Consider the following 10,122-nt stretch of genomic DNA (forward strand, 5'->3'; position numbering starts at 1 on the left):
AAGTCGGTTGGTTATGCACTTCCATACTCATTGGAGTGTCTTGGGGTTTTGATGACAACTACGAAGTCGGTATCTTCTTTGGCTATGACGACGATGTGTTAAACTCATGATGATAGTTAAAACTTCATTCGATCTCTTTCAGATGTGAGGTTCTAGTAGAAAACACTGAGTACAAAAAATAGTTCTATTCTCTGAGATTACATGATGAAGATCAGAGGAAATTTGTACAGGTCTGCCGATGATGATGGCTAATTCAAATCTACATGATGATGAAACTCAGATAAAGATGGACAGGTCTTCTAATGACGATGGCTTGATCGCTTCTCTCAATGATTGATGGCTAATTCAACTCGACTACCATCTCGGTTACAAATCATAAAGGAAGCAGACAGTAGCTCGAACATATGAACATACATACAGATGACATAGATTACAAAAATCCACGTAGGCCGTTTGAATTATAGGTCGCGGTAGTTGTCTCAAGCAGGAAGCTAGGACTAATGTTTTCAAAACAAATGAAGGACCACAGGTGACGGCATGTCATCTTAGCCTACATACTTTATCGTCTCTGGTTCTGATCACATTCCTGCAAGCAATCTGGTTGGACCTCTTGGGTCACTGGTTTTAATTAATCATAGTTTTTAGTTTTTTATATATATGGAATAACATCCATTATTTTTATATTTTTATTATGTAACACTTACTATATATAATATATATCTATATATATATATATATATATATATATATATATGTATATATATATATATATATATATATATATGTATATATATATATATATATATATATATATATAATATACACACACCTCAATCAGCACATTATCTCCTACGCCTGCACCATGATATGATAAACTTGAAGAATTTGTCATCTTCACTTCAAACAGCATTTTCCATTTACAGTTTGTACTCTAAGGTTAGGATTTTTTTTCCCCTAAAATTCCATCACCCTAAATTTCTATTTATAATTTTCAAATGTGTTTTCCAACTTCACCTCAAACAACGTGTTTCCCTCACTAAACCTCTTATTTACTCACCATACCACTTTCAGCCTTCACAGCTCTTTCCCTTCTTTAATCTCTCTCTCTCTCTCTCTCTCATATACGCAGTGCTTTTCCCATTTCATTTCTAATACTGGCTCCTGAAATAAAAAAAAAAATATATTACTCCATCGAAAAAAAAAAAAGTTTCCCAATAAAACTTCATGCCCACAGGGAAGGGGAGGGGTTAGAAAAAAAAGTCCCATCTAAAACAAGGAATGGGCGATTACAATTTCACCGGATGAAAGCAAAAAAGTAGCAATGAATTCGAATGATAATTTGCAGGATGAAACGACCGATATATGGACATTGGCCGCGTGAAAACCCCTATTTGAAGCCCGAGCGAGTCCATTGGGTGATTTCGACTGTTATCTCATATATATAGAGAGAGAGAGCTTTCGCTTTATGGCTTGTTGCAATGGTTCTAGTCAATGAGTCTAGTTTGGCTTCGTTCTATTGAGGGTTACGATCTGTTGTGCAAGAGGACTTTACAAAAGCGTGAGCGAATGTCGATCGGAAGATTCAATGGATCTATGGACCCCAGTCCGCATTTTTGCTACAACTCGAATGAAATGACAACTCTAGTACCATACGAGCTTCGGGCATCTGCAAACCCGAACCTTGACGGGCGTGACTTGCCGTGCCCTGGGAATTATTTGTACCCATCGTCCATGTTTTGGTGTTTTTACGTTGCACGGAACCAGTAGTTATTCAGCAACGGGACCAACGGCTTTACGTGACTTCCGAACCACGTCGAGATTCGTGAACTTCTATCACCTGAAATACACATCTCTGACGCCTCAGTGGAATGCCCGAGAATCGAACTCGCGGAACCGAGGCGTCTGTCCAAGACCATACCGACCACGCCACTGAGGCGCTGGTCCATGGTTTGTACTCATGCCAACGTATCGGATACGAATCAGGCTTAGTGTCAAGGGTGGCCGGAAATAGTCTCGGGGAAAAAGTAGGAAAAAAAAAGTTACAATTATGGCTAGGAAAAAAATTCACATTAGTTCATGGTGGCCGGTAGTATTAAAGTCACAGGGAAAAGTTCACAATATATTTCTTTGGGGGTAATTATGATATTTACATTTTTTTGTTACGTTAATCTCAAACGGGCTTTTGGACTAAACACGTTGAGAAAACACATTTGATCAAATTCCTTTTGATAAACAACTCTAACTCTATATTTACATGTCTAAAATGGAAAAACTGATGGCATAGACGAGTCTGACACAGTCCTATAGGCCTACCAACTGCAAACAATTCTTGGAGGCTGACAAAATATAACAGGTGTTCCTGTGCATCACTTGCGACACTACCAGGCAGCAACCTATAGGCTTAGGCCTGCTAACTACTTAATCACTTTTAATATCGAGCATGAGTTTTTTTCCATTTTGCGTTATGTGGCATAAATAAGTTAATGATGTTCTGCTTTGAAAACTGAAATCGCCACTGCACTTACGCTCCACAATATGCAAAAAAATATGGCTTGTTAACATAAAGCTATCTACTGCTAAGCAGAGCAGACATAAATATCTAACGCTAAATTATGGGTATGAATAAGTTCAATACGCTTCGCTTACCTCTGTTGTTATTCCATTTCCCCTTGAAGAATCCTGTACCCATTTCTGCAATTGTAGGCTGTAATGCGCACCAATAGGCGGATAACGAAAAAGAAAAAAAAATAGCATGACACAAAGTACATTATTCACTGCGCGGTTCCCGTCTGGTTGGAGATGGAAGCAGCAGCCAGCGCCGCTCTGGTGGAGGAATACCGAACTACGTAGTATTAAGGCCAGTTTTTTTTCGTAAACTGATAATATCTCCATCTATGTAATTCCAATAACTAGCAATGTAATTCTAATAACCATAGTTGCTATTGTCACTATCGTCTGATTGAAATTTGAAACTGAAAATTATATTTGAAAGTAGTCCCAACTCAACCGTAAGGAGGGTGAGGGTTTCCTTGCCATAGCTCCTAGCGAGTATCAATCGAACGCGTTTCTTCGGAGTGTTATTGTAGCAAGTGCAACGACGAAATTAAAGGAAAAATAAGAGAAGAACTTGTGAGGATTGAGTGTTGAAAAGAAGGAAAATGGGAAATCACAGTGGCGTTCCTTGGAGTTCGACGAATGGCAACATCATGGCGTCACTCCGGTACCCGACCCTGAAGCAACCATTTGTTGTTAACGACTGGATTGGTCTTCTTACACTTCCCGTCAATACACTATACTCGTTTATCCAAGCAGTCTGTTTATATAATCCCAGACGCATACTTTTCCAGCTACAGATCTGACCGAAGAGTACTCGAAGGTAAGGAAAGCCTTGTGTAAAAATAGAAATTGTGTAGGTAGTAGAGGTACCTAATTCTAGGCCTAGTCATATTGGGGGACAAAGGAATGTAGCCTACCATTATCGAATAAGGGAATATCGAGACAAATTACGAACTAAAACCGGACAATGAATCACGACCCTCGACAACACAGCTGAAGCAAGACTGTAGTGCTAATCGTTTAAAAACAGTTTTTAAGGTTTGAACTTCGAACGCAAACTGTATCTATCAGACAGTTCTTGGACTTACTCGAAGGAGATCTGTAACTGGTCTTACTTGCCTTTTTATATAGTGAATCCTTAACTACAAAGGATCCGTTTTCTTTTGGTGAAATATATAAAGAAAAAATTTTTCTTGCTGCACCCTAAAAGTGTATTATTAATTGACTGCTTAAGGTGCTATCAAAAATAAATCATACTAGGCCTATGTTACAAAGTTTCGGTTATTTGGTAACGAATTTTATCACACGTTTACCGAGAATTTTGAGAAAAGTGTAACCTGATTTGATTATTCGGTAACGAATTTAACACATGATTATCGAGAATTTTGAGAAAAGTTTAACCTGCTTTCTTACGTTACCCAAAAATCGATTACGATTTTGACTGGTTGTGGTGCTATAAAAAATAAATCGTAGGCCTATGTTTCATAGTTTTGGTTATTCGTTAACGCAATTTATCATGTTAACCTGGAATAATTAGTTGAAAGTAACGTTTATTAATGTTATATTTTTCATGCGAATTATTCCACTACTGGAGAGAGAGAGAGAGAGAGAGAGAGAGAGAGAGAGAGAGAGAGAATTTATAAACCATAAAGCGCTTCTTAAAGTGTAGCATAGTATGCTCTATAGGCATTGGAATTCCATTTCAATTGTAAAACTGCGTTAAGCACTAAACTCATATACATATATTAAAAAAGAAGCAATTTATGATTCGAATCTTCAAAAAAAAAAAAAAAAGAAAAAAAAAAAAAAGAAAAAAAAAAAAAACGAAATCATTACAACTGATTGCAACGGCAAATGAAATTGGCTGCGTGCATTGGCAAGTTTAGCTGATTACCACCAATCTTATTAAGCGACTGTCTTCTTTTCCTGATTCACTAATCCCTCCCGCAATCATCTTTAACAGGATTTACGCCCTTTGTTGTCTGTTGATCCGTCATCTTTTAATCTCTCTGAAATATATTTTCCTTTTATCTAGTTCATTGGATTGAAATTATAACAATTATCAGTTCACTCGTTCATTTATGAGTAAAAACAAAAACAACACAGAAAATATTACCTTAAAAGATGGAATAGCTGACTTTTATCACCAATTTCTTTATATCATTGTAATCTTGACTCATTCCAAAGTTAGGCCTAGTGCACTTAGCAAAGCAAGAATCTCGACCTCCTGTGATGAAGTGCTCATAAAGTGCTTATGAAGTGCTCATGAGCCGTGTCACTTCACCATAAGGCGAAGTGTAGGCAGACTCTTGAGAAATTTCGTCATTCCAAGCCAACTTTCCCGCGTCAAGAGAATCGTAAAAGAATTTTTATAAGACAGATTTCCTTCGCTGTTATTCTTCTCAATGACCTGCGGTGGTATTGACAGAGCGGTGTGCAGCGTCGAGTAATCACATTATCAAGGTAATTACTTTTCCTTGTTTTTTGTTTGACATTTAGTCTAAACCTTGGTGACTTAGCCAAGAAGAAATCGTCTAATACTTCATTCCTCCTTTCCACTGACTGAATTTAATGGATTTGCTAAAGTTATGCAAATGCAATGATCTATATGATATATTTTTAAAGTGGTGAAAGTGAGTGATTATCTCGTTCTTCGCCTACCACTCATCAATCACTGGTGGGTAAACTTGATTCAGTTTACGAAGCTAGGAGTATTATTCTATAGTACTAAAACAATTGAAATTATGTAGGGTAAAAATAAAATGAAATGCAGGAATAAAAGCTTAATTTTAATGGCCTGGAAAAAAAAAACTCGTGGTAAAATGAAAATAAGGAATTAATTGATGTTTACTTATGAGGAAATCCTCGCTAGTTATATCGTGTTAACTTTCGCTTAGTCGCTAAACGATTAGATAAATTCACAATAAACGATTTATACAAGGCGACTGGAAATTCCCAGTCGAACCTTAATAATAAAAAATAAAAAATAAATTTTAAAAAAATTACAATAATCTCATAATCTCCTTCCGAACAAGTAACTCATTAATTCATTCCGTCAGCTTGATTACGATGAATTAGGTCATTATAGACAATTTTTAAACTATTGGACTGAAATAGTTGTAAATCAAGTGTTCCATCAAAACTTACTCCGTAAATCAAAATATTTTATGATGTGGTAACTTTTAGACTCATCCTTAAATTAAGTTGCAGAATGAAAAGTACTTGGACATGGAGAAATATATATATATATATATATATATATATATATATATATATATATATATATATATATATAGGCCTAGTTGTTTTTTCTGAGAAGAGCTGAGCCAAAGACTACTAAGTCAACTCTGTTTATCTGGGTAAAGTTTATATTTTTAGCATATGCTTACGAGAAGCAGAAACAGGAAATGTCTTTTTCATTCCTAAAAACCTGTATCTTTCACCATTTTCGACTTATTCCTGTATTTGCCCCTATATTTGCAATTGTAATTATAGAATGGGCAAAGCAAATTCATGAGAAACAATACCTAAATTAAAAAATAAAGCCTAAGAAACCAATCACATAAAATACAAACAAAAACAAATGAAAAAGGCAGACAGGCATCAAGAAACAAAATGCCCTTCTGCAACTCCAGAAAAAAAAAAAAAAAAAAAAAAAAAAAAAAAAAGCTCGGCGATGCTCCCAAATACGGTGATAAACGTCCGGAGTGTGTCTGAGTTAAAGGAGGAATAATACGAAGCCTTTCGCCGACAATATCTCTAGACCTATTTTACGCCTCCCTTGAGGAAACTTGAAGGAAGAACTTTTAATATTTATGGCCCAGACATTTTAACGCTACCTAGCTGTGTTGGCTGGAATACTGCTCCCCAGGGGGGCCTTTTATATAAAATTAAAGTATGGGTGATAATATTTATCGGTCTAAACGGGGGGAAAGTTTGGTTTGGGAAGGCAGCGCGGTTATAAACCAGCTGACCGGTGGGAGCGATTGTATAAGAGAGAGAGAGGGAGAGAGCTCTGGACGTCGTTTAGAAGTTTAGATATAACAGCTTCTCATAAAATAGTTTTATATTAGGTGCTTGGATGAATGTGAGGTCAATGTGCAGTAAGTGGGCTCAAGTAGGTTTGGTCGGTTATAAGTGAGTTACGGCGGGTTTCGTACTTTACACTTCGTACTGGTTATCATCGACCTGCATAGTCTTACTACTGGAGTTTTAGAGCTGTGAATTACTTTATGAATAATTAGTTTTTCAACCCGTGTTACCTAAAAGTGCGTTTTTAAGCTTCATAAAATCATGGCTGTATATATAAAAATACTTATGGTTTCGCCTCTCTCTCTTTCTCCCCCAACCCCCTTCAGTTTATACATATGTGCGTGTGCATGTGTGTATATACGGATTATGGGTCATATTAGGAAGGCAACTCCATTACTGCTTGACAGGAATAACGGTCGTTCTATAAAATACACCTGTGGTCAGATTTTTCTTAGGACTAATTGAAGCCACTGTCTATTTGAGAATCCAGGTAAAAATGTCACACAAAAAAAAAGTAACAGAAATCTTTCCTAAGAATTTTAACCCTGCATGCATCTGGCTTTGGTGTGTGTCTAGTACAAGACCATTGGGGATTTCATTTTTTAACTCGATGTGTATTCACCTTTGCGGCGTGTTTAGTACAAGCCCGTTGGTGATTTCCGTTTAAACATAAACAAAAGACTAAATATCTTAACGATAATGACCCCCAAGAAATATTGTGAATTTTTTTCCCCATGACTTTATTACCGGCCACCATAAATTAATGTGACATTTTTTTCCTGCGACTATTTTTCCTAGAGAGAATTGTGATTTTTTTCCCCTGTGACTTTAGTACCGGGCACCCTATTGGAGTATGGTCATCAAGTTTTTCAGAATATCCTTTTTCCCTTTCCCTCCTTGTCTCCTTCGGGCCTGGGCGAGAGAAAGCCACTGAATTCCCCACCATAATCATAAAAAACTGCAGAACGTAAGAAAATACTAAAAAGAAAAAAAAAAAAATATAATTATCACGATCATGAAGACTATTCCCGCCGAAATCTCTCTCTCTCTCTCTCCCAGACGTTTCTGGGCCGTTGAGTGCGACATGAACCTTAGACCCATTTCGTAAAAGAGGCTGTTACGAATATTGCAGGAAGATACCATTTTCATAAGTACTTCGCTCAGGATAACGCATTTCTGTATGTCTCCCTTGGTGAATGGCATTAGGAGATGTCTTGGGTCCTAGCGAATTCCTTTATTATTCCCAAATGACACCGTCGTTTAACGAGATCCTAGTACGAATCCCCAGGAAATTGATGCTCCTTTTGTTCGAGGTTGGAAGGATTACTGGTTCTAAAATTAGATTTCTTTCCTTATTCTTATACTACGTACATCAACGAAAACATACACACTGACAAAATACACAAACTATGTTACTAGTTGCATTTTCTGTAAGACTAGTCAAAGGTTTTCGTGGATATTCCATGATACATTAAACTTTTGTTCTATGTTTCAGTATATTCCGTTTCTTATGAGAGTAGACGTGTGATCATTGCCAGATTTCCGCTAGACTTTCATTCATAATATCACATAAGGCTTCCTGAATCTCATAAATTGTTTCACCGCAGTGGAGGTAAGAATTACCTCGTCGAATCCACCCCGTTACATTTTGACGGAGCTATGGATATTTACGGTATAGTATCTCTTCACATCTTTCTCTCCTACTCCAACGACAGTGGCCATGGCAGTGCCACGCCATATAAGACGATCAGTCAGTCAATCTCCCTAATTCACTGCTGAAGTCAACAGAGGTATGATGGGCTTAGGGGAACGTGTCCGTTCGTGTAGCCTCGTCCGATTCGGGAATCGAAAACGGACACTGGGTCTTCGGTTTGTGAGCAGAGTGCACAGGAAGGCTTACACATCAAACATTACATAAAAAAGGAAGGCAAGTAAGTAAAAGGTGATACAAAGTTACCTGAAGTGAACCGAATTCGTATAGACTCATTCAAATTCTAAGTTTTTTTTTTTCTCTCATTTAAGTATTAACTCAGCGAGAGGGTGTGCGTGTGTGTGTGTGTATGTGCGCGTGTACATAACGGCAGTAGCTGTGGAACCGGATGCCATTTTCAATCGTACTTTTTATATGTAAAATACCTTTGACAATATATATGACTTCTAACTCACAATGGAGTACAAGCTTTCCGCTACAACTGATCTAGGGCAAACAAATCTTAAAAAATCACTAGGCCTACAATATTTTCAAGGCTTTTCTTTTTTTATTTGGACTTGGTTTAGGAATAGACTATTATGCTTCGTGCAAAGACGATAATCTACGGTTTTTAAATCAAAACTACAATAAGAAAGTCTCAAAATAAGAACAGAAATAAAAAGATTCGTCATTCTTTTAAATTCTCTGTCGACTGACAGCAACTCCCACCCCTACCCCGAAGAGGTTACGACCGGACCATCCACCATCCTCCTCCTCCTCCTCTGTCGAAGTTTCCATTTTATTTCCCTCGAACTTTTATCATTAGCTGGCCGTTGAGAGAGCTTTTTAGAATATTCGCACCAACCCAGCCTGCCAGCCGTCGGCGGCGCCGTCAGGTCAGGAGAAGCCTCCTCCCCTTGGCCTCGCTGGACACCTGTTCCAACCGTCGGCTGAAGGAGAATTTCTCCCAACGGCTGGAAAATCGTTGCACGAAAGTTTTACCCTTCCTTCATTTCCCTTTTCCTATTAATATGTTCTGCCGGAGAGGTCCTGCCTTTTATTATTATTATTTTTTTTTTATTCCGGACGCTTTTTTTTTCAAACTGCAGTGTTTTGTTTTAAGACATTAAAATTGTCCCTTATAGATACGTACTAGGCAAAAAAAAAAAACTCATCGTCTTCTACCTCGTATTCTTGCTGTTTTCATTACCAAAGCCCGGTTTTAAAACCTGGATCCAGTTCAATTATCTATATATATATATACTAATATATTATATATATACTAACTAATATCTATATATATATATATAAAAACCTGGTGATAGTTCTGTCATAAAGTTGAATGGGACGACAAAATTCTCCAATATCTAGTGGAGAATTTATATACACTTTCAGTCCAACATTTCATATAGGCCTATGCCATGCCAGCGTGTACAATATAATTTTATTTACCAAGCCAAAAAGATGAATGTTTTAAGGAATTCAAATGAATTTGAAGCATTTTAAGTTAAAGTGAAAATTTAGAATTAAGGAATCACTCGCCCATCTCTTTCAGTCCTAGGCCACAATGGAGCGTAATTATGCTCGATGAAGTAATATTCACGATTACATGTTTCATACATTCCTGTAATATATACCTAGACAGGTTTGTATATAGAAATATTAATTCATAGATAATTAACGAATGTCTCCCTGTAAACACTTACAAATCTTGTACTATAGTACGAGAGTATAATTCTCGTAATTTCATGATAACATAATTTCATAAATTTCATTAATATATAGATAGACGTAACTTCATAGTAACATATTTCATAAATTTCATTGATACATGGAGATATCTC

At 36.9% G+C, this 10,122-nt stretch overlaps 1 long non-coding RNA gene across 1 annotated transcript in view; it reads right to left on the reverse strand.

Moving 5' to 3' along the window:
• LOC135207169 (uncharacterized) overlaps positions 1 to 2,776 on the reverse strand; it is a 50,210-nt gene extending 47,434 nt beyond the window's left edge. Inside the window, exon 1 of the long non-coding RNA XR_010312913.1 lies at positions 2,647 to 2,776. This is a non-coding gene — a long non-coding RNA (uncharacterized LOC135207169). The remainder of the gene's footprint in view (positions 1 to 2,646) is intronic.
• Between the last annotated feature and the right edge of the window lie 7,346 nt (positions 2,777 to 10,122).

The sequence above is a fragment of the Macrobrachium nipponense genome, chromosome 32 (genome assembly GCF_015104395.2).
Source record: "Macrobrachium nipponense isolate FS-2020 chromosome 32, ASM1510439v2, whole genome shotgun sequence".
NCBI lineage: Eukaryota > Metazoa > Arthropoda > Malacostraca > Decapoda > Palaemonidae > Macrobrachium > Macrobrachium nipponense.